General features: G+C 35.8%; 1 pseudogene; it reads right to left on the bottom strand.

The window, feature by feature from the left end:
* Positions 1-505: 505 nt before the first annotated feature.
* On the bottom strand, positions 506-25,167 carry LOC123596828 (annotated as a pseudogene).
* Positions 25,168-25,446: the final 279 nt, after the last annotated feature.

Raw genomic sequence — 25,446 nt, 5'->3', positions numbered from 1 at the left:
GTTAACATTATTCTGCATACGATCCTGATAAAAGATTAGGATATTCTTCACATTTCCAAGCAAAATCCAAATTTAAAAGCTTGTTCTTACCAAACCTCTAGAAATAGCCATTTGAGAGTAAACCAGCAGAGCATTACATCGTCCCAATGAAGCTGTAGGTTGCATTACATACACCAACAAATCTACATGGCTAGTTTCTGCATTCCACTTTTATAGACTTTATTTTACACCATTATACCAAACAACATTTTAAACACTGGCATATAAACTCCCTAATATGATAAAGCAAGGGCAAAAGGATTTATCTTATTAGACACAAGATACACCATCACTTACAGTCTTCAAACATTATTGCACTTTAAATTTCATGATTTGACAGTGAATTCATGGAACGATCTGCAGACAACTCATTTTAACAGACAAATTAAAGAACACTTTTAAGCAGACATGACTGTCCTAAATTATTTATTAGGTAAGAATTTTACAAACATTACTTATATTGCTGCTAATGGTGAATCTGGAAAATATTATGTTTTCTCCATGCTGCATTGTGAGAATCACCAATAGTGTGGTGGAACTTGTGACCCTTTCCAAGGCCATGGCTCTTGTGGCCCGCAGACGTTAGCCCTAGTACTTTCCTGTGCTTGTGGACTGCTTTGCTGATCCACTGGGTGTCAGGATTTCTTCTGATAGCTTTGTGGAATGAATCAATGAGCGTAAACTCAAAGAATATGTATGTGCAATCTTCACCAATCCCGAGCTCTCAGAGCCCACAATGGCATCCAGCTCACTTCTCTGCAACATACTGAAGGCTTCAGGTAAACTTTAGCTGGTTAGCACCATGATGGACAGGCTTGGCATAGGTAGCACTCTTAGGAACTGGGCGTTTGTGGCCACCACATTGCACAAGAATCCATTAAATGACAAAACTTTTCTTGGCTTTGTACCCTCATCTGTGTGCTTTATCAGGCTGGGATGGGCCAGTGGCCCTGTGGAGAGTGGAGAGTTGGTGGTACTGCTACCAGCTCACCCTCTCAGCTGATGGCTACCCCCAAACATAAAGGAAAGAGCTAAAAGCTAGTTTTCTCTTCAAAAGGAAGCACAGAATCAACAGGAGGTGAGGACACATAAGAAATAGATAGAGAACAATTACATGAAACATAGGAGAAGTCCTCTGATGATCTCGAACTGTGGCCTTCTTATCCTTGGTAAAGATGAGGCAGAGACAGGGAAATAGGACTCTCAGTTTAGTTTTATGATCTAGAAGAGAAAGAACATGTGCTTTTCTTCCTATGGAATAGCCAGAAGGACAGAGCAATTATTGTAAAAAGCCCCAGCCCTCCTGTGATGCCAGAACAACAGACCAGCAAATGGCTGAATAAGAGGCCTTGGCTAATGTGCCTGAGCCTCACCCCTGTACATGGTAAGCAGGGCAACATGATAATGCTTAGATGGGACTGGCAGACATGCAGAGAGCAAAGTAGGGAGAAGGAGTCGGAATCTGACGGCTTAAGGTCATGGCAGGATGGTGAACAGCACATGCCAGCATAAGAAAAGTTTATTGCAGTCAATTATAGAAAACACCAGAGGGTGGCAGTGAGGCAGACATACCCTCCATAATGCCAGGTACACATACATAGGTACCACTGTAGGGGAAGTGGAATGTAAAGAATTTTATTTCACTGAGTCACCATTTCCTTAAAAAGAAAAATTATATTTATCATTAAGACAAAGAATCCCTATATAGAGTGGAAATGTGAAGAGATTTGCTAAGTAAATTTCTACTTATCAATGAAGGATAAAGAATTTTTAAAAGATAAGTTTACATGAATTATTATTATTATTGTTATTGTTATTATTTTTATTTTTATTACTTTTGCCACCAGATCCCTTTTGATTCTCATGTGCCTTGAACAGTTTCAACTAAAAACTCAGCTATCTCGAATCATACAGAATTTACTTGTATTTAGAATATGGAAATTGCAAACAATATCACTCTCACACTAACAACAGGAAAACAGCCAGAAAACTACAATATCATAACTCTTTTTGAGTCCATCAAAGAGTTGAGGTTTTATAGTCTATGCATTAACTTAGAATCCCACTGTAAGAAGTCCCATTTATCCACATATAAGAAACCTGAATTCCAAAGAAAGACAATCCTCTTCAAAGGGAGACAAGGCAAAAGAAATGCCATATGTACCGCAGAGAACAGGAGGAGGAGGCAACCACCATACAAACACATACAAAAGAAGCACCTAAACTTTAACAAGTTGTCAAAAGCCAAGTTCAGGCTAACATCTCATTCTGGAACAACCAGGGGTCAGAATAAAAATACTCTCATCCTGGAGTAAATTCAAAGATTGGTCCTAAGTTCCTATAATGACACAAGCAGAAAACTTCTAGTTCTAAAGGAGAGTGTGAAACTTCTGCCCAAGGCAGAGTCTGGCTGCTAAAAGGTGGGTTTAAGGGTCAGGAATGTTAAGAGAATGCCACTCCCAATGCCCCAATACAAAGTGCCTATCTAAGCCTGAGGGTGGACTGGGGCATTTACTAACAAGCAACAACCATCTCCTGGTAGGGGAAGAGCAAGAGCATATATATTTATATCTGATAAATATCTGAAGGCTGCACATGGAACACAAACACAGAAAAACCACCACCATTACGGCACTCTCTCTATGTATAAGGTGGTAAGTAGCAATTGACTTGGAGCCTGTGTTGAACTGAATGTAATGATAGAACAAACAACTCAAATCTCATCCAATTCCTGACTAGACTGATTCAACCCACCCCCCAAATGAAAGGCCAAAAAGATGTACCCATTGTTATTGCCTACAATAACTACCATTTCCCTCTGTATCTCCTGTTATACCCAGGATGTCTGGAATTCAATAAAAATTGTGAGACACAGAAAGCAAAATCATTGTCAAGAGATGAAGCAATCAAGAGAACCAGACTCAGATGTCAAAACTGTGGAAAAGAGACTTTATAATAACGATGATTATAAATTGAAGTATATAATGAAAAGGAGAACACCACAAATGACTAATGGAAGAATTCCAGCATAGAAATGGAAAATATGTTAAAGATCAAATGAAAATGCTATACATAAAGAACATAATATCAGATATGATGTATTCCTTGGATGGGTTCATCACTAGATCTAACAGAGACAAGGAATGAATCCATAAACTTAAAGATAGATCAATAAAAATGATCAAACTTAAAGACAGGAAATAGTTGAGACATACAGAGAGATGTAGAGAATTAGGAGAGGGAAGAGAATGAGAGCACATATATAACAGCATCAAAAGTATTAAATACCCAGGGACTTAATGGGATAATCTAAAAATAAATCTGATAAATGAAGTGTAAGATATGTATACTGAAAACTACAAAATATTAATGAAGAATATGAAAGACCTAAATAAATGGAGAGTTATACAATTTTCTTGGTCAGAAAACTCAGAGAAAAAACAAAGGGTTGGGACTGGGTGGGGGTGTAGAATTCAAGAACTGTGGGGAAATACTGAATATTCTAACAGTCTAAGTGAAATTGGAGTCCAAAGGAAAAGAGATATGGCTGCATATTTCCTTACAATGTTTAAAGACATCAACCCACAGGTACAAGATCCCAGAGAAACACAAGGAGGATCTATATCTCTATTATTCAAGTTAGAAGTAATTGGAGTGACATCTTTAAAGTACTGAAAGAAAAAAAAAAGTCAACCCATCATTCTGCATCCAGGAAAAATATTTTACAAAAATTAAAGAAAAATAGTTTTTCCCAGTCACATAAAACTGGAGATAATTCTTTTCCAGCAAAACTGCACTGCAGGAAATGTATTAAGTTTTATACTATATTTCTGAACTTCTAGATTTACTATACAACTGTAAAGTACTGGCAAACAGAACAATGGAACAGAATGGAGAGTACAGAAATAAACTCTTACATACATGCCATTGATTTTTGAACAAAGTTGCCAAGGTAATTCAACAGATAGAGAATAGTCTTTTTAATTGAAACAACTGGGCATACATTTAAAAAATAAAGAACCTAGGCCTTCATAACATATTTACAAATTAACTTAAAATGGATCATAGACCCTGTTGTAAAACCCAAAACTTTTCAAAGGTGACACAGGAGAAAATCTCTGTGATTTTGGATTAGACAAAAACATTTTAGATAAGATAGAAAAATAAAAATCCATAAAAATTTGATAAACTGGACATCTTTAAAATTAAAATTTCTTCTTTTCAAAAGATACCTTTAAGACAACAAAAAGTGGGGTACCTGGGGGGCTCTGTTGGTTAAGCATCCAACTCTAGACTCAGTTTCAGCTCATGTCTTGATCTCAGTGTCATGAGATTGACCCTTGTGTTGTGGAGCCTACTTAAGATTCTCCCTCTTCGTCTCTCTCTGCCTCCCCCCACTTGTACACACTCTCTCCCTCTCTCTCTCCAAAAATAAACAAACAAACATAAAGGCAAACCACAGACTAAAAGGAAACATTTGCAAAACACATATTTGAAAAATAACTTGTCCATGAAGAACTCCCATAACCTAATAATAAGAAAACAACCCTATTTATAAAAAAAAAAAATAGTAAAGGATTTTAACAGTTAATGAAAGAGATTCTGATGGCATATAACAACAGGAAAGATGCTCAACATCATTAGCCACATGAAAATGCAAATTAAATCCAAAATGAGGTACCAGAATATATTTATTAGCTAAAATAAAAAGCTGACAACCCTAAGTACTGCCATGGATGTAGAACAACTGAAAATCTCATACATTGCTCATGGGAATGAAAATAATATAGCCATTCTGGAAAAACAGTTTTGTATTTCTTATATATTTAAATATACACTTACCAAATGACTCAGCAATTCTACTCCTAATTATTTATCCAAAAGAAAAGACAACTTATGAACATACAAAAACCTGAATGAACAGGTTTATAAAATCATAAAGTCATAAACCTTACATAGCATTACTGTTCACTGTCAATCAATGCGTTGTAAGTTCTATTTTTCTAGCTAGAAATAAAAATACTAAGAATACTGAGTCTGAAATTATCTCTTATGGAAAGAGACTGATTCTCTCCAATACAACAATTGCAACCATTTTTCATAAGTTTTTTCATAAAACTTTTAGTTGATGAAAAGTCTTTCATAATTCATGCATACTACACCTATTGTAATCCATTAATAAATAAAAAACATAAAGCGCTTGCTATTTTTAAGAAGCTGTAGATGGTATCAGAACAGCATTAGGAACATGTTCAACAGGAAAGCAACTTCGTCAGAGAAAAGAAACAAAAATCTAATTTATTAGAAAGTAAGTAGCAGATACTCATTAGTGATAAAAACTGAACACTTCTTAAAAGTGATAATCACAACCAATTTAATGTCTACTATATAACAATTTTTCAATAAATACTCATGAATGAATGCTATCTAGATGAATGGAATTAGCGAGCAAATTTTTTTTCAAATATATTAAAGTGTTAGTAGGTGCATGAAAAATATTACAACGAACTCCCAAGTTGAGTATATTTTAAACGTTTTTTAAATTTTTTGTTTCTTTAATGTTTATTTATACTGGTGGGGGGGGTAGAGAGCAAGTGGGGGCAAGGCAGAGAGAGAGGGAGACACACAATCCTAAGCAGGCTCCAGGCCCTGAGCTGTCAGCACAGAGTCCAATGCGGGGCTTAAACTCATGAGCCGTGAGATCATGACCTGAGCTGATGTCTGATGCTCAACCAACTGAACCACCCAGGGACCCCAAGTATATTTTAAAATACTACTTGAAGGGTTCCTGGGTGGCTCAGGTGGTTGAGTGTCCAACTGATGATTTAGTCTCAGGTCATGATTTCACAGTTCGCGAGTTCGAGCTCAGCGTCGGGCTCTGTGCTGACAGTGTGGAGCCTCCTTGAGATTCTCTGTCTCCTTCTTTCTCTGCCCTTCCCCTGCTCACTCTCTCTCTCTCAAAAATAAATAAATAAACTATTAAAAAATAAAAATAAAATACTACTTGAGGAGAAATCCTAATTCTCTTATGTTCCATTTACCATGTTCCAGTTTCTGATGGGTTTGAGACAAAGGAAGTTGCAGTTAACTATGCTGTGGACAAAGTGAGTAAAGCTTGTTTTTATTTCATTTGGTGACCATGCAAGAAGAAAACTAAAGAACTCTTTACCTAGCTCCCCTTATTGTAAGATATACATTAGAACTATCCCTGAGTATAAAGTTCCTATTTCTTTGGTTTCCAGTACAGCTCCCTTAATGCTCTAGAAGTGTGCTGTCCAATATGGTAGCCAGTAGCCATAGGTGGCTATCTAAATTTAAATTAAAGTTAAATAAAATTAAAAAATTTACTTTTTCAGTTGCACTAACCCTGTTAGTGCTCAAAAGCCACAAATACTAGTGCCTACTCTATTGGAGAGTGCAGATTGTGGAATATTTCCATCACAAAAGGCTCTAATGGTCAGCACTCATCTAGAATCAATAACTTCCCATCTAAAAGTACCTACCTAGGGGCGCCTGGGTGGCGCAGTCGGTTAAGCGTCTGACTTCAGCCAGGTCACGATCTTGCGGTCCGTGAGTTCGAGCCCCGCGTCGGGCTCTGGGCTGATGGCTCAGAGCCTGGAGCCTGTTTCCGATTCTGTGTCTCCCTCTCTCTCTGCCCCTCCCCCGTTCATGCTCTGTCTCTCTCTGTCCCAAAAATAAATAAACGTTGAAAAAAAAAATAAATAAATAAATAAAAGTACCTACCTAAAATAATGATACTATTCTTCCAGTTTTACTCCTCTCCCTATTCCTACCTCTACAATGTCCTTATTTTTACATCAAATTGTTCATAGTGACATTTGGCCTGAGGAACTCAAGTGTCTGTGTAAGATGTCTCTACTCCATTTCTCCTATCCATAATAGATTTAGTGAATACTGAAACATAATAGTCTTTCTAAAATGGATCATTTTCTGTTCCAACTGCACTGCTACTTTCCAGAGCCCTACCCTCAAAAAAAATATTGTATTAAATGCAATGGGAGTTTAAAACATCATGAAATGCAACTAACAAAATTAATTCCAATTGTCCTACATAAAAGTATCATCAAATGGATTGAATACTGGATGAAAGTCTGTGTGTAGAGAAATCATAAACAGTTCTATTTTCAGTTCAGGTTTAGCGCCTCATAGGCTGCCAAGGAGTTATTTCTTTTAGCTTGATTTTATTTAACAACTTTATTAATGATTCGAAAAGAGGGTTAAACAGGTTCCTAATGTAACTCATTGATGAAGCTGACTGGGAAGTGTTACAGATGCAACTGATGGCAAATAAATTACCTAATCAAATGCAGAGGGTAGTGAACTACTAACAAAAGCACCCCAAATAACATCCCACTTAATACAAATTAATGCTTAATACTAAGGATGTCTAATTCGAAACAGGAGTGCCCAATACAGACATAAGGAAAATAGTTCCTGGCCTTTGCAATATTAAACTCTGCAATATACTTACAAAGGAATAGTGGGTTCTATTCTCTTTGATTGAAGCTCTATTTTCTTTTTTTTTTTTTTAACATTTATTTATTTTTGAGACAGAGAGAGACAGAGCATGAACGGGGGGATGCTCTACTTTCTGATATAGAAAAAATAAATATTTTGAGCCCTAGCACTATCATCTTACGTATGTCTGATTAATCAATAAGTAGTAAGTTAGAATAAATTTAACTTTCTTTTGCTTAATTGATCTTCAGGTTATGTCTTTGAATTTGGTTATATGTGTGAAGAAACAAATACATGCAAATTGTAAATGTAACAAGAAATCTTACTGTCTGTTCTATTCATAGTTCCTTCTAAGGAACTCTAGCATGTATAGATAATATACACATTTTGTAATATTTTTTCATAAATTTGATGCTCATATTCAATTACATTCAAGCAATGGTGAATAATAATATCAAATAATAAATACTACCTCGTTTATAATTATGGTTGTAAATTAGAGCTATTTTAATGTTAGGTAACATCATATTTTTCATTGTGGAAAAATATACATAACAAAATTTACCATTTTGACCATTTTTAGGTGTACAATTCAGTGACATTATGTTAGGCTACACCATCACCACCAACCATCTCCAGAACTTTTTCATCTTCCCAAACTGAAACTGTTGTACTCATTAATAGTTCCCCATTTTCCCTCTAGTTACCATGGCACCCACCATTTTATTCTCTGTCTCTATGAATTTTATTATTCCAATTACCTCGTATAAAAGTAGTCATAAAATATTTGTCCTTTTTATGTTTGGCATAATTCTCTTAACATGCAGTGTCTGCAAGTTTCATCCATATTGTAGCATGTCAAATTTTCCTTCCTTTTTAAAGGCTGAATTATATTCTATTACATGTACATACCATATTCGTTTATCCATTTATTCACGGACAAATGTTTGGTCTGTTTCCATCTTTTGGATTTGTGAAAATTCTGCTATGAACATTTGTTTGAGTCCCTGATTTCACTTTTTTAGGGTTAGAGGCAGTGGTGAATTGCTGAATCATATATTACTTGTTTTTGCTTTTGTTTCTGAGATATAAGTGACGCGCAAGTTTATATTTGTTCAGTTGTACAACATATTGATTGAAGTTTGTATTGTGAAATGATAACCATAATAAATGGAGTTAACATCCATCATCATACATTCTTATAGAATTTTTTATTCTTGTGATGAGAACTTTTAAGATTTAGCAACTTCCAAATATGCAATACAGTATATTAACTATAGTGGCCATGGTATACACTACTTACTGATAACTTACTTATTTTATAACAAGATGTTTGTACTTTCTTTTTTTTTAATGTTTATTCATTTATTTTGAGAGAAAGAGAGAGCATGCATGAGCAGGGAAGGGGCAGAGAGAAGAGAGAAAGAATCCCAAGCAGGCTCCATGCTGTCAGCACTGAGCCCAACACGGAGCTTGATCTCAGAAGCTGAGATCATGACCTGAGCAGAAATTAAGAGTCAGACACTTACCTGACTAAGGCACCCAGGTGCCCAAAAAAGTTTGTACTTTCTAACTCCCTTTACTCATTTCACTCACCCTTAACTCCTACCTCCAGCAACCATCAATCTGTTCTCTGAATCTATAAGCTTGTTTTTTTTTTTAAGATTCCACATATAAGTGAGATTATGCAGTATTTGTAAGACATATTTGACTTAGTATAATACCAAAAACATCATTCATGTTGTCGCAAATGACAATACTTCATTTTTTTAACAGCTGAATAATATTCTATTATATGTATATAAAATACCATTCTTGGGCTCCTGGGTGGTTCAGTTGTTAAGCATCTGACTTCAGCTCAGGTCATGATCTCACAGTTCATGAGTTCAAGTTCCACATCTGGTGAGCTTGAACCCACCTGGGGTAAGCACGAGCCCTGCTTCAGGTAAGCCTCACTTCTCTCTCTGTTTCTCTCTCCCTCTCTCTCTTTCTGCCCCTCCTGGGATTCTCTCTCTCTCTCTCTCTGCCCCTCGTTCCCTTCCACCCTCTCTCTTTCTCGCTCTCAAAAAAATAATAAAAAAAAAAATAAAAACAGGGGCGCCTGGGTGGCTCAGTAGGTTGAGCATCTGACTTCGGCTCAGGTCATGATCTCACAGTTCGTGCATCCAAGCCCCGCGTCGGGCTGTGTGCTGAAAGCTCAGAGCCTGGAGCCTGCTTCAGATTCTGTGTCTCCCTCTCTCTCTGCCCCTTCCCCACTCATGCTCTGTCTCTCTCTGTCTCTCAAAAATGAATAAACGTTAAAAAAAATAAAAATAAAAAATAAAAATAAATAAAATACCAATCTTTATCCATTCATCCATTGACGATGCTTAAGTTCTTTTTGTATCTTGGCTATTATCAATGTGCTTCAATGAACATTGGGGTGGAAATACCTTTTCAAGTTAGAAATTTGGTTTTCTTTGGATATATAACCAGAAGTGGAATTGTTGGATCATATGGTAGATCTATTTTTAAGTTTTTGAGAAATGCCCATACTGTTTTCCATAGTGCCTGTACCAATATACATTTCCACCCCAACAGTGAACAAGGGTCCCCTTTTATCCACATCCTCATCAACACCTGTTACCCCTTATCTTTTCATAATGGCCATTCTACCAGCTGTAAGGTGATATTACACTGTGGTTTTGATTTGTATTTCCCTGTGATATTGAGCATCTTTTCATGTAACTTTTGGCCATCTGGATGTTTACCTTGTAAACATCTCAACTCAATTCCCCTACCCATTTTTAAAAATTTTTTAATGTTTTTATTTATTTTTGAGACAGAGAGAGAGACAGAGCATGAGCAGGGGAGGGGCAGAGAGAGAGGGAGACACAGAATCTGAAGCAGGCTCCAGGCTCTGAGCTGTCAGCACAGAGCCCGACACAGGGCTTGAACCCACAGAGTGAGAGATCATGACCTGAGCTGAAGTTGGACACTTAACCAACTGAGCGATCCAGGCGCCCCCCACCACATTTTTTAATTAGATTGTTTTTCTTTTGTTGTTGATGATGATGAGTTGTCTGAATTCTTCATTTATTTTGGATATTAACCCTTCATCAGATATATGATTTGCAAATATTTTCTTCTACTCAATAGGTTGATTTTTCATTTTATTGATGGTTTCCTGTGTAGAAGCTTTTAAGATTGGTAGTCCTACTTGTTTATTTTTGATTTTCCTGCCTCTGTTTTTGATGTTAAACCTAAAACATCATCAAGATGATGTCAAAAACCTTACTGCCTATGTCTTCTTATAGGAGTTTTATGGCTTCAGGTCCAGAAGTCCACTCTTTAATCCATTTTGAGTTAATTAGTGAGTAGGGTGCAAATTCATTCTTTTGCATGTTGCTATCTGAATTTCCCAAAACCACTTAGGTTAGCATTAGGGTTAGAGTTAGGGTTAGAGTTTATGTTCTCTTGGTGAATTCACTCTTTTATCAATATGAAATGTCTCGTAATATTCTTTGTTCTGAAGTATACTTTGTTTGATATTAACATAGCCACTACAGATTTTGTGGTTAGTATGTCAAAGTATACCTTCTTATATTCTTTTGTTTTTAACTTAGCTATGTATTTTTATGTATAGTGGGATTCTTGTAAACAAAAGTTTACAAGAGTTGGTTACTGCTTTTTTTATTGAAATTGGCAACTTCTGCCTTTTAATCTGTTATATTCAAATCTATTGTCTTATTATTTGTTTTCTAGCTGTCCCATGTGTTTTTTGTTCATTTTTATTTTATCATTTTCTATATTTTTTTTATAATTTTAGTTTATCTCCAATATTGTCTTATTTTCTATACCTCTCCTTTACTTTTGTGGTTCCTCTAAGGATCACATAATATATTTTTAATTTATTACAGTTTAACTTCAAATGGTACTTACAGCAGTACAAATATAGCATCAGAACCTTACCATATATTTCCATCCCTCTACATCTTCCCATTGGGTTTTTATCACTACACATTTTACACCTATTTATGCCATAAACCTGGAAATATATTGTTTTTATTTTGTCTAAACAGTTACTGTTTATAAAAACTTAAAAAATGTTTACTTATTTTTGAGAGAGAGAGAGACAGAGCATGATCAGGGGAGGGTCAGGGAGAGAGGGAGGCACAGAATCCAAAGCAGGCTCCACTCTGAACTATCAGCACAGAGCCCAATAGGGGGCTTGAACCTGTGAACCACAAAATCATAATCTGAGACAAAGTCGGACACTTAACTGAGCTAATCAGGCACCCCTAAGAAACTTTTTAAAATAAAAAATATATATATACTTTATATTGGTAAATTGTGGTGCTATTCATTATTGTATATAGATTCAAATCTTTAACGTGTATCATTTTCCTTCTCTTTAAATAATTTTGTATGTATGTATGTATGTATGTATGTATGTATATATTTATTTATGTAATACAAATCTGCTACTGAAAATATCAGGTTTAATTTTTGAGTCCTGTTTTGTCTTCATTTTGAAAGATAATTTTGCTGGATATAGAATTTTAGGTGGACAGTTCTTTTTTTCATTATCTTAGAGATGTCTCTCTATAATCTTCTCACTTGCATAATTTCTGAAACAAGTGTTCTTTCATTCACATATTTGTTCTTCTGCATGTGTCTTCTATAGCTGTTTTTAATATTTTTTCCTTCACAGATTGCATCTAATAATTGTCTTATGATGCTATGTTTATGTTTCTTTATGTTTATTCTGCTGTTGATTGATTAAGCTTACTGGATACGTGTTTTGTGGGCAGAATAGTTGTCCCTTAAATATATCCATGTCCACCCCCAATACATGTGAATATGTTACATAATATAGCAACTAGGAATTAACATAGCAGATAGAATTAAATTTGCTAGTCTGGTCACCTTGGGATGAAGAGATTATGGATTTTCTGAGTGAGTCCAATGTAATCACAAGGGTCCTTGTAAGTGAAAGAGGGAAGCAAAGAGTCAGTGTCAGAGTGATGCCTTGTGAGATTCAACCAGATACTGCAATACAGAAAATTTACAGATTCTGAAAAAGACATGAATTCTCCTCTAGATTCTTTAGAAAGGAACGCAGCCCTACCTTCACCTTGATTTTAGCCCAGTGTGACCCATTTCAGACTTCTGACATGCAAAACTGTAATAAATTATCATTATTACTATTATTTAAAGCCACTAATTCTGTGTTATTTTGTTACAGAAACAATAGGAAACTAATTCATGTAAGTTTATAATTGTCTTCAATTTAGAAAACCTGGGGACATTTCTTTTTCACACATTTTTTTCTCTCCCACTCCTACCTCTCCTCTTGTGACTGTAATTAGATCTATCAGATAACTTGATGTTATTTCAGGGGTTATTGATGCTATGTTCATCTCTTTTTTCATTCTTTTTTCTCTTTATCCTTCATCTTAGTTACTTTTTATTAGTATGCCCTCATATTTACTGACCTTTTCTTCTTCAGTGTCTAATATACTTTGATTCCATTCAGTGTATTTTTATTTTAGATATTTAATTTTACTTTTTAAAAAATCTTCTAATTTTGATGACACCATGCTTATATTTCCCTCTACCTCTTGAACAATGAAGAATATTTATGATACCTGTATTAATGTCCTCTTCTAGTAGTTCTATTGTCTCTGAAATCTGTAAGTCTGTTTTTATTGTTGTTTCTTCTCTTGATTATGGGTTTTATTTTCAGGCTTCTTTCCATTCCTGGTCATTTTTATTGGATCACAAAGATTGTCAATTTTACCTTTTTAGTTTCTGGATTTTGCTGTATTTCTCTAAATGATATCATATTTCTTCCCTAGCATCCATTTAGTTACTTAGAATCAGTTGGAGTCTTTCAAGATCTGAAAAACTAGTTATTTAGGATTAGACTCATTATTAAGGCAATATCCTTCTGAATATTTAACCAAATCTCTATGAAATTCTGTTTATGAGTTTTTCCACTTTGGTTAGTGGGAATACAAACCACTCTCAATCTAAAATGAGCTAATAAATTATTCTCTCTCTTCCTTTAGCAGATCTTCCCCACAGCCTCAGATAGTTTTTTCTCACACATGTGCCAATCAGTACTCAGGCAAAGACTTGAGAAAACCTATTTGCAACTCTCTTTGAGTTTACTGACATACTATTATATATTTATTTCTATTTTTGTAATCTGCTCATTTGTTTTTTCTTTCTTAAAATTCTTTGTTAAATTTGCTATTTTATTGACAACTTCATGAACTTCACACCCATATTGCAATTTACTCTTTCTTCTTTTCTATTTTATAAATTTAAGGCTGTAAACATTTATTTAACCATGACTTCAGGTGAATTTCCTAAAATTTGATATTTAGAATATTCACTATCATTCTACTCACGCTACTTTTATTTTTTCATTTTCTTAATCTCTTGATGGGGAGTTTTCTAATAATTTCCTCCTATTTATTTCTACCATAATTTCATTATACTAACATTATACACTCTGCTTCAATTTTGAAACTATAATTATGTCTCAGTATGTTGTTAGTTTCTGTAAATATTCTATGTGTACTTCTAAATAATTTTTCAGCCCTTGAGTACAATTATATACATATATATATATAGTTTATATAAAATTTAAACATACATAAAATTTACTTATGTCACTTTATTGATGATATATACAGTGTCCATTTTTTAATCATATTAGTGAAATCATATTCTACATACCACTAAAAATATTCTATAATCAACATTTGATTTTTTTTTTTTTTAATTTTTTTTTCAACGTTTATTATTTTTGGGACAGAGAGAGACAGAGCATGAACGGGGGAGGGGCAGAGAGAGAGGGAGACACAGAATCGGAAACAGGCTCCAGGCTCTGAGCCATCAGCCCAGAGCCCGACGCGGGGCTCGAACTCCCGGACCGCGAGATCGTGACCTGGCTGAAGTCGGACGCTTAACCGACATTTGATTTTTTGTATCTACTTTTCCTGTTAATTACTGAAAGAGGTGTGAATTTTTTTCACTCTGACTATGGACTAATTATAATTATTTTATTTTAATTTTCCTTGAATTATTTTGAGGCAATATAATTATGTGATATAAGTTCAAAGTTACTCTAATTCCATGCAGTTGACATTTTTATTACTTTTAAATATCCCTCCTTACAGCTGTTCTCAATATGAAGGTTGATTCAAATCACATATGCTGCCATTACATGTATATAACCACTGAAATGTTAATGGGTGTCCACAGAGCAAAAGATACTTTTTTAAAAGATTTTTTAAATGTTTATTTATTTTTGAGAGAGAGATGAAGTGTGAGTAGGGGAGGTGCACAGAGAGAGGGAGACACAGAATCCAAAGCAGGCTCCAGGCTCTGAGTTGTCAGCACAGAGCTGGACATGGGGCTCAAACCCACAAACTGTGAGATCATGACCTGAGCTGAAGTTGGATGCTAAACCAACTGAGCCACCCAGGTGCCCGGATCAAAAGACACTTAAGTAAAGCTTCCTGATTGAGATTTAGAGGTAAAAATAATCAAAAGTGGGGAAGGGGACACAAGAAAATGGAAAATTCTTTTACTAAATCTCTATAATCTATTTTCTCTGTGACATAAAGAGATAAGGAGATATTGTGCCCAAATAAAACAGAAGAAAACATAAATCAAAGAAAATAGGAGAAAAAGAAAATGATCTTTGATCTCTAAAATCAGGAACATGGCAATCAAATTAATACAAAGAATGGAACTGGAAAAAAAAATCAGGAACTCTCACAAAGAGGACAAAAAAGAAAACATATACAAGTGGTTCAAGACAGCAGCATAGAAATATTCCTGAGCTCACCTCCTCTCATGGACACACCAAATCTATACCTACATATGAATCAGTTCTCCCTGAAAAAGACCTGAAAACTAGGTGAAAAGCTCCTCCACAACAAGGATAAAAAGACCGCATCCAGATAGGTAGGAGAGGTTGAAAATGGTCTTGCCAAAAAAAAAAAAAAAAAAAAAAAAAAACCCAACTCCCATGGTGTGTGACACACATGGTGTCCCACAATTGAGAGGGATCTCACAAATACAGAGTATTTCACTGAGGAGTGAAGGGTTCATACTTCACATCAACACCCCAACCCTTGGGACCTTGAAGAGACAAGCCTCCAAAATGTCTGGCTCTGATAACCAACAAAGATTATATCCAGGAGACCCAAAAGACTGTAGGGAATGGAAAGTTTGCTCTTAAAAGTCTCACATACAATCTCACTCACACCAGGACACAGTACAAAAGAAGTAATTTGAAAACCACCTTCACCATGTTTAAGAGATTCATTACACAGATCTGGCTAGGATCATCCGCCAGAGATGCAGGTGTCTATTAGGACTTTCACTAGGGAAGGAGGTGATAGCAGGCACCATTTTGCATTCCTTCTAGTTTGCTAGCATTGGCAGGCTACCAACCCCATGGCACAGCACAGACAGCAGACAAAACAAACTCCCAGTCATCCTGTGAAAACAGTCTATTTACTCAAACTAGAGCTTTAGCCTGAGAGGCACACTTCAGGATTACTAGAGACTATGGGAGAGCACTCAGAGAATGTAGACCAGAAAATACCAGCTTTGTGTTCTCCCTTGGCGTCGATACACATTGCCCGTTCCTTTGCTGAAAGAAGCTTATACACTCACCTGGAGTCCCAATTTTTGCAAATGTCTTGCAAATGTTTCAAGGGGACATCTTCAAATCACCAGGTCTGGAGCCCAGCAGGGGTCAGTACTAGAGTCCCACAGGATTTTATATATTTGTATATTTTGGAAGCTGTTGCCTGATGGTCTGGCTTCAAGTCAGCCTTAAACTATGAGCTAAGATCCTCCTTTTCAAACACTGACAGAGCTTGGCACAAACTAAACAACTGGAAACTATCAAGAATAAATCAGACTGTCTAGACAATCACAACAGTTCAAGGGACCAAAAACTAGGGCAATGTTGAATAATAAGGTTCATTGCCTACACAAGGGCACTCCTTCAAGACTGGAACAGGTGACTGGTACACCTAATACTTAGAAATAAACAGAGAGAAAACAAAGTTAGGAAACAGAGGAATAGGTTTCAGATGAAAAAAAGAGAAAAAGAACACTGGGGGGTGGGGACATCTTAATGAAATAGAGTTAAGTAATTGACCTGATAGAGAGTTCAAAGTAATAGTCATAAGGATGCTCACCAAACTCAGGAGAAGAATGAATGAACAAGTAATGATTTCAGCAAAAAGAAAATATAAGAGTACTAAACAAAAGTCACAGAAATAAAGAATACCATAACTGAAATGAAAAATAACTAGAGTAGTTCAACAGCACACTAAATGAAGCAAGAAAGAAGAAGAAGAAGAAGAAGAAGAAGAAGAAGAAGAAGAAGAAGAAGAAAGAAAGAAAGAAAATCAGCAATTGAGAAGAAAGAGCAGTAGAACTCAAACAGACCAGGGAAAAACAGAATTTTAAAAAGTGGGGAGAAAGCTTAAAAGACCTATTATACAAAATGAAGTAGAATAACATTTACATTATAAAGGTCCCAGATAGGAAAAGAAAGACAGGGACAAAAACTGTATATGAGAACTAATAGCTGAAAACCTCTCTACCTTGTGGACAAAAACAGACATCCAGGGCCAGGAAGCCCAGAGAATTCTAAATAAATTGAATCCAAAAAGAACCATACCAAAAAAACATCATAATTAAAATGTCAAAAGTTAAAGAATCTTAAAAGCAGCAAGAGAAAAAAAAATTGTCACATACAAAGGAATCCTCATAACACTACAAGCTGATTTTTCAACAGAAACTATGAAGACCAGAAGGGAGTGGCACAACATACTCAATGTGCTAAAAGAAAAAAAAAAAAAATCAAACCAAGAATACTCTACCTGAATGACTATCATTCAGAATTGAAAGAGAGATAAAGAATTCTCCTGACAAGCAAAAGCTAAAGGAGTTCATCACCATTAAACCAGTCTTACAAGAAATGTTAAAGGGACTTCAAGCTGAAAATAAAAGATACTAGTTGGTAACAAAGAAACATACGAAATTAAAAATATATCATTGGAAAGTATAAATATATAATAAAGGTAACCACTTATAAAGGTAGTATAAAGGTGAAAAGACAAAAGTAGTAAAATTAACTATAACTACAATAATTAGTTAAAGGATAATTACACAAAATTTAAAAATGCAGGGGCACCTGGGTGGCTCGGTCAGTTAAGTGGCCGACTTTGGCTCAAGTCATGATCTCATGGTCCGTGAGTTCCAGCTCCACGTTGGGCTCTGTGCTGATAGCTCAGAGCCTGGAGCCTGCTTCTGTTTCTGTGTCTCCGTCTCTCTCTGCCCCTCCCCCATTCGTGCTCTGTCTCTCTCTGCCTTTCAAAAATGAATAAATGTTAAAAAAATTTTTTTTAATGTAAAAAATATTAAAAACTCATTAAAAACATAAAACATAGGGGAAGAATGAACACATAGTTTTTAGAATGTGTTCAAACTTAAATTACTATTAACTTAAAGTAGACTATTATATATAGAGGGTATTATATGTGAGCCTCGTAGCACAAAGCAAAACCTTATAGAAAATACACAAAAGATAATGAGAAAGGAATCCAAACATAACATTAAAGAAAGTCAACAAACCACAACAGGAGAGAGCAAGGAAAGAAGAAAGGAACAGAGAAGAACTACAAAAACATCCAGAAAACAATTAAGAAAATGACAGTAAGTACATGCCTATCAATAGTTACTCTAAATGCAAATGGACTAAATTCTTCAATCAAAAGACACAGAATGGCTGAATGGGGTAAAAAAAAACCCATCTGTATATGGATTAAAAAAGGCTCACTTCAGATCTGAGAACAAACACAAGTTGAAAGTGAAGAGATGGGAAAAAAACATACTCCATACAAATGGAAATGAAAAGAAGGCTGATATAGCTATACTTAGACAAAACACATTTTAAGACAAAGATTCTAATAAAAGAGAAAGAAGGGCACATAAGACAAAGGGGTCAATGCAAGAAGAGAATATAACACTTGTAAATATTTATGCACCTAACATAGAGTATCTAAATGTATAAAGCAAACATGCACAGATTTAAAGAGAGAAATCAACATCAATGCAATAATAATAGAGATCTAAATACCACACTTACACCAATGGATAGATCATCCAGGCGGAAGCTGATAAGGAACATGGGCTTTAAATGACACCTTAGACCAGATGAACATAATACATAGGTACAGAACACCAGATTCAAATACAACAGAATACACATTCTTCTTGATTCCACATAGAATATTCTCCAAGATAGATCACATGTTAGGCCACATAAAAGTCTCAATAAATTTAAGGAGACTGAAATTATACCAAGGATATAGTCTAACCATAATGGTGTGAACGTATAAAACAATTATAAGAAAAAAATCTGGAAAAATTCCCCCAAAAATGTGGAGATTAAACAACATGCTACTAAAAAAAATGGCTCAACTGAACAATCAAAGAGGAAATCAAAAAATACTTTAAGACAAATGAAATGTAAATACAATATTATAATAGTGATAGGAGGCATCAAAAGCAGTTCTAAGAGTGGAGTTCATAAAGATATTCTTACCACAAGAAACAAGAAAAATCTCAAATGAACTTTAAATCTAAGAAGCTAGAAAAAGAACAAATGAAGTCTAAAGTCAGTAGAAGGCAGAAAATAATATAGATCAGAGCATAAATAAATGAAAGACAAAAAAATTAAAAAAAATAAATAACAAGATCAATGAAACTACGAGCTGATCCTTTAAAAAGATAAATAAAATTGGCAAACTTCTAGACAGACTTCCAAATTAAACAAAGAGACAGAGACAGAGAGTAACAGAGTTCAAATAAATAAAATTCAAGAGAAAACAGATCCTATAAATGATACCACAGAAATACAAAGGATCATGAGACTACTATGAACAAATATACACCAATGAACTGGACAACCTAAAAGAAATGGATAAAATCCTAGAAACAATCTAAGACAATCAACAAGAAAAAGAGAATCTGAATAGACCAACTGCCAGTAAGGAGATTGAGTTGGCAATCAAAAACTTCACAAGAAACAAGTCAAATGGGATCATGAGTAAATTCTACCAAACATTCAAGGATTTAATATTTCTCTTTCTCAAACTCTCCCAAAATATTAATGGAACACATCCAAACTCATTTGACATAGACAGTATTACACTGATATCAAAACCAGACAGAAACACCAAAAAAAAATCATCATAGGCCAATACCCTGGTGAACACTGGTGCAAAATTTCTATACAAAATACTAGCAAACTGAACTTAAAAATACATTTAAAAGATTATACATATGATCATACATATGATCAAGAGGGATTTAGTCCACACATGCAAGGATGGTTCAACATCTGCAAATCAATGTCACACACCACATTTACAAAATGAGGAATGAAAATCATACAGTCATCTCAATAGATGCAGAAAAAGTATCTGACAAAATTCAGCATCTATTTATGATTCAAAAAATCTCAACAAAGTGGGTATAGAAGAAAAGATCTTAACATAATAAAAGCCATATATGACAAACCAAGAACTAACATTATACTCAATGGTGAAAGGCTGAAAGCTTTTCCTTTGTAAGATCAGGAACAAGAAAATGATGTCCACTCTGGCTACTTGTATTCAACATAGTATTAGGAGTCCTAGCCACAACAATTAGGGAAGAAAAAGAAAAGAAAGCCATCCAAATTGAAAAAGAAGACATAAAACTCACTATTTGCAGATGATATGATACTATATATAGAAAACCCTAACATCTACCAAAAAACTATTAGAACTAATAAATAAATCCAATTAAAGTAGGATACAAAATCTGCTGTGTTTCTATATACTGATAACTATCAGAAGGAAAAATTTAAAAAACAGTCCTATTTACAATTTCATCAAAAGGAAAAAAAATACCTAGGAATAAATTTAACCAAGAAGGTAAAAGACCTGTACACAAAAAAGTATAAGACTGATGAAAGAAACTGAAGAAGATACAAATAAAATGGGAACATATTCCATGCCCATGGAATGTAAGAATTAGTATCATTAAGTATCTATAATACCTAAAGCAATCTATAGATTCAATGTAATCCCTATTAAAATTCTAATGGCATTTTTCACAGAACAAGAAAAAATAATTCTAAAATTTGTATGAATCCACAAAAGACCCTCAAATAGCCAAAGATATCTTGAGAACAAAAAACAAATTTGGAGCTATAACACTTCCTGATTCGAAACTATACTAAAATCAAAACATATGGTAATAAAAACAGCCTGGTATTTAAATAAAACAGATACACAGATCAATGGAACAGAATAGTGAGCCCAGAAATAAATACACACATAATAGTCAATTAACAAAAGAGCCAAGAATACACAATGGAGAAAGGACAGTCTCTTCAATGAATGGTGTTGGGAAAACTGGACAGCTACATGCAAAACAATGAAACTTGACCACTTATTTACACTATATGCAAAGATGAACTCAAAATGGATTAACAATTTGAATATAAGACCTGAAACCATAAAACTCCAAGAAGAAAACATGGGCTGTAAGCACCATGACATCAGTCTTAGCATCAAATATTTGGATCTGACCAAAAAAAAAAAAAAAAAAAACAAGGCAACAAAAGCAAACATAAAAAAGTGGTACTACATCAAACTCAAAAAAGGTTCTGCACAGCAAAGGAAACCATCAACAAAATGAAAAGGCAACCTACCAGTGGGAGAAAATATCTGCCAATCATGTATACAACAAGGGGCTAACATCCAAAATATAGAAAGAACTCAAACAATTCAATAGCAAAAAAAAAACAAAACAAACAAACAAAAACAAAACAAAACAAAAAAAACAAGCAATCCAGTTAAAAAATAAGCTGAGGAGCTAAATAAATATTTTTCAAGGAAGACATACAGATGGCCAATAGGCACATGAAAAGATGTTCAACATCACTAAACATCAGGGAACTGTAAATAAAAACCACAAAGAGATATCACCTCACACCTGTCAGAATGCCTATTATCCAAAAGTAACAAGTGTTGACAAAGATGTAGAGAAAAGGGAACCCTTGTGCACTGTTGGTAGGAATGTACATTGGTGCAGCCACTCTGGCAAACAGTATGGATTTCCTCAAGATATCAAAAGTAGAACTACCAAATGATCTAGCAATTCCACTATTGCGCATCCAAGGGAAAAAAAAAAAAAGAAGAAGAACTCTAATTTAAAAAGATATATGCAGTCCAATGTTCACTGCAGCATTATTTAAAATAGCCAAGATATGGAAGGTGGCTCAGTCAGTTCAGCATCTGACTCTGATTTTCACTCAGGTCATGATCCCAGGGTTGTAGAATCCAGCCTCACATCTGGCTCTGCACTGAGTTTGAAGCCTATGTAAGATTCTCTCCTCTTCTGCTCCATTCCCCTGCTCACTCGCTCTCTCTCTCTCTCTCTCTCTCAAATAAAATAGCCAAGATTCAGAAACAACCTAAGTGTCCATCAATGGATGAATGGATAAAGAAGATGAAGTATAGAAATACAATGGAATAAAAAGCTATAAAAAGAGACTGAAATCTTTCCACTTGAGACAACATGGATGGAACTTAAGGGTATTATGCTGCATGAAATAAGTCAGACAGAAAAAGACAAATAACATATGATCTCTCTTATATATGGAATTCAAAAAACAAAAGAAATGAGAAAACAAAACAAACAAAACCAATCTCATATATGAAGAACAGGCTGGTGGTTATCAGAAGGGAAGAATGGACAAAATGGGTACAGGGGGTTGGTTAGTTGTATAGTGCTAGATTGTAACTAGACATTGTGGTGATCACTTTAGTGTACAGAAAAATCTAATTATTATGTTGTATATATGAAACTAATATAATGTTATATATCAATGTTATATACCAATTTTACCTCAATGAAAAATAAAAATTATAGAAAATAGAAATGATAAGAAAATGAGAGACTAATATAACAAAAATGGAGGCTTAGTGTAGAGGCCACAAAGACCAATGCCCAACTAATAAAGTCTAAAAGTAGAGGTCAGAGGGTGCAGAGGGAGAAGTTCTTAAAAAATAATATTAGAAAAATACTATAGAAAACTGAATCTGTACATTCAAAGTATCCAGTTTATTCAAAACAATATATAGTAATACTTTTAATATACCTAGCCCCACAGAGTTTTGAATTACCAAACATCAGATGAATTGAATTCCAAAGAGAAGGAAAAAAATTAGTACAAATGATCTGGTGAAGTCAGAGTGGCATGGACTTTCCCAGAGGAGAGCAAAGAAAGTAAATCTATGACAAGAGTAAAGGGAAACTGCAGGTGTAGTTAAGCAGCCGGCACAGAGAACAACCAATACAGGTGGGAAGAAGAGACGGAGGGACATCAAAGGAAGGTGTGTGGGAGAAAAATGAAACTAATGAATCCACTTGATACATTTGTGAATTTTGAAAAACATAAAGATATGCATTTAAACATTTGGCAAACTACCTAAGGAGATCTACAGAAATCTAAGCAAGTGAAAAGTGAAGACAATTACTGATCTCAGGAAAACAAAAAGTTGTATGAAACAAAAATTATAAGCATAATTAATTTACATGATCAGCCAATAATGTTTACATTGTCCTCATAATGTAATAATGCAAACACTGACTTAACTAACATTGTATTATTATTAAAATGGGTAAATCGTGGATTCTGGTCTAAGAGGCAATGTTGGAGACTCTGAACTCACGCCCATAGAACAGACTAAACCATACCTACATATAGAACAACTCCTCCTCAAGAACTAAGGGCTGACTGAACTGAGGGCGCAATAAAAGACAGAAGAGCAAAAGACAACAGCAAGAGAGATGGAGACATGGTAACAATGGGAAACTTCACCCCTGACCCTGTGAACTTCAGTGGAAAGGGACAGTACTGAGGTACTGTAATGGATTCCTCTGTCAGTGGGCACAGGGAAAAAAACAAAAAACAAAAAACAAACAAACAACAACAACAACAAAAACACTACAGTTTAAAAGAGCAACTAACATAAAACTGACAGCACTAGAATTATGCCAAATAGCAGGGAAGCTGCAGCAATGTTTTCCAGGTCAGAGGGACCGGAGAATGACACTGCTTATGCACCCCCTCTTCCTTAAAAGTACAGATGGGAGCAAGATTTGGTCCCTATAATGAGTCCCAGGTCCCGAAGCTGATACCAGCCCTGGTCATTCTGGGGCACAGAAAATAAGGCCCAGGTTTTTCTTTCTTTTCCTTTCCTAACCCATTTCCCTTTTTCTTTTCCCTTCCCTTTTTTTTTTCTTTTCTTCTTCCTTCCTTTTCCCTTTTCTTTTACTTTCTTTTTTCTATTTCTTTCTTTTTTTAAACTTTAATGTTTTTATTTATCTATCTTGAGAGAGAGACAGAGAACATGAACAGAGGAAGGACAGAGAGAGACACAGAATCCAAAGCAGGCTCCAGGCTCCAAGCCATCAGCATAGAGCCGGATGCAGGGCCTGAACCCATGAACCGTGAGATCATGACCTGAGCCAAAATCAGACACTTAACCAACTGAACCACCCAGGTGCCCCTCCATTTCTTTTGCTTTCTTTTTTAAATTCTTGTTTAAAAAGCAGCAGTTTAAAACAGCAACTAGCATATAAAAGAGCCAGCCTTAGACCTCTACCAAGCAGTGGGGGTAGCTGCTGGAAAGCTCTCTCAGTAACACACATGGTCTACACTCCCCCTCCACCTTGAAAGCACAGACACATGCACAGTCTGCAAGTGCTAACCAGCTTGCCACCTCAGTGAGCCCTGGCCCCTACCCCAAATCAGCCCCAGCCATCCCACTAAGGTGGCTACAGGGTGGTATACACCAGCACACCCCTGGTTAGCGCTAACTATAGTTCTAGCCTTTGCACCAAGGTGATACAGGTGCAAAACATTCCAGAACACTTCAAGCCTACACCATTTTGGCTTCAGACGGCTTGTTAGTGCAGAGCTCCAGAACTTCTCAGCTGACATCTTCTTCAGATCCAGCCACCCAGCCAGAGTGCCCCCTGTGAGGGGCACCCAAGAACATTCCTGCCAGAATCAGCCTCAGCTCCAATCCTCCAGCCAGAGTACCCTCTATGCTGAACACCATGAAATACCCCAACCTGCACCCTATTCAGCATCAGCTGTCTTGCCAGGTCACCCTCAGTGTACAGAGCCCCAAAACAACATGGCATGCAACCACTTTAGCTTTAGCTATCTTGTCAGGGCACATTTTTTGCAGGAAGCCCAGGGACCATACTGACCCATGCCCGTTTTAGCATTAGCTGTGCTGCCAGGGCATCCTCTGTACAGAGTACCATATGATCCCCCCAGCTTGTATCCTGCCTCAGCAACAGCTGCTCCTTTAGAGCACTTTCTGTACAGAGTCCTGGAACATCCGCATTTACATACACTTCAACTTCAGCTATCCTGCCAAAATGCCCTCTGTGTGTAGAGCCAATGTCCCCCTGGCTTGCACCCACTTTAGTTCCAGCTATACTTCCAGGGAACCCTCTGTGCAGAGAGCTCAGGAACCTCCAGGGTTGCATGCCATATCTTCTCCAGCCACCTTGCCAAGGCACTCCCTGCACAGAGTGCTCCAGCTTGCTCCCCTATCAGCTTCACATGTCTTTCCAGGGTGGCCTCAGTGCATAGAATCTCAGGACACCTGGCCTGCATCTAATTGAGCTTTAGCTGTCCTAACAGGACACCCACTATGTGGAAATCACCACGACCAAAAGCCCATGCCAGGCACAGCTCCAACCAGTCAGCAAAAGTCACTAAAGCACACACAGTCTTCATACAGGAAGATGATATACAAGACCATT

Source organism: Leopardus geoffroyi, chromosome C1, assembly GCF_018350155.1.
Source record: "Leopardus geoffroyi isolate Oge1 chromosome C1, O.geoffroyi_Oge1_pat1.0, whole genome shotgun sequence".
In the NCBI taxonomy this organism is placed as follows: Eukaryota; Metazoa; Chordata; class Mammalia; order Carnivora; family Felidae; genus Leopardus; species Leopardus geoffroyi.
This window is presented reverse-complemented; position numbering and strand designations above follow the sequence as displayed.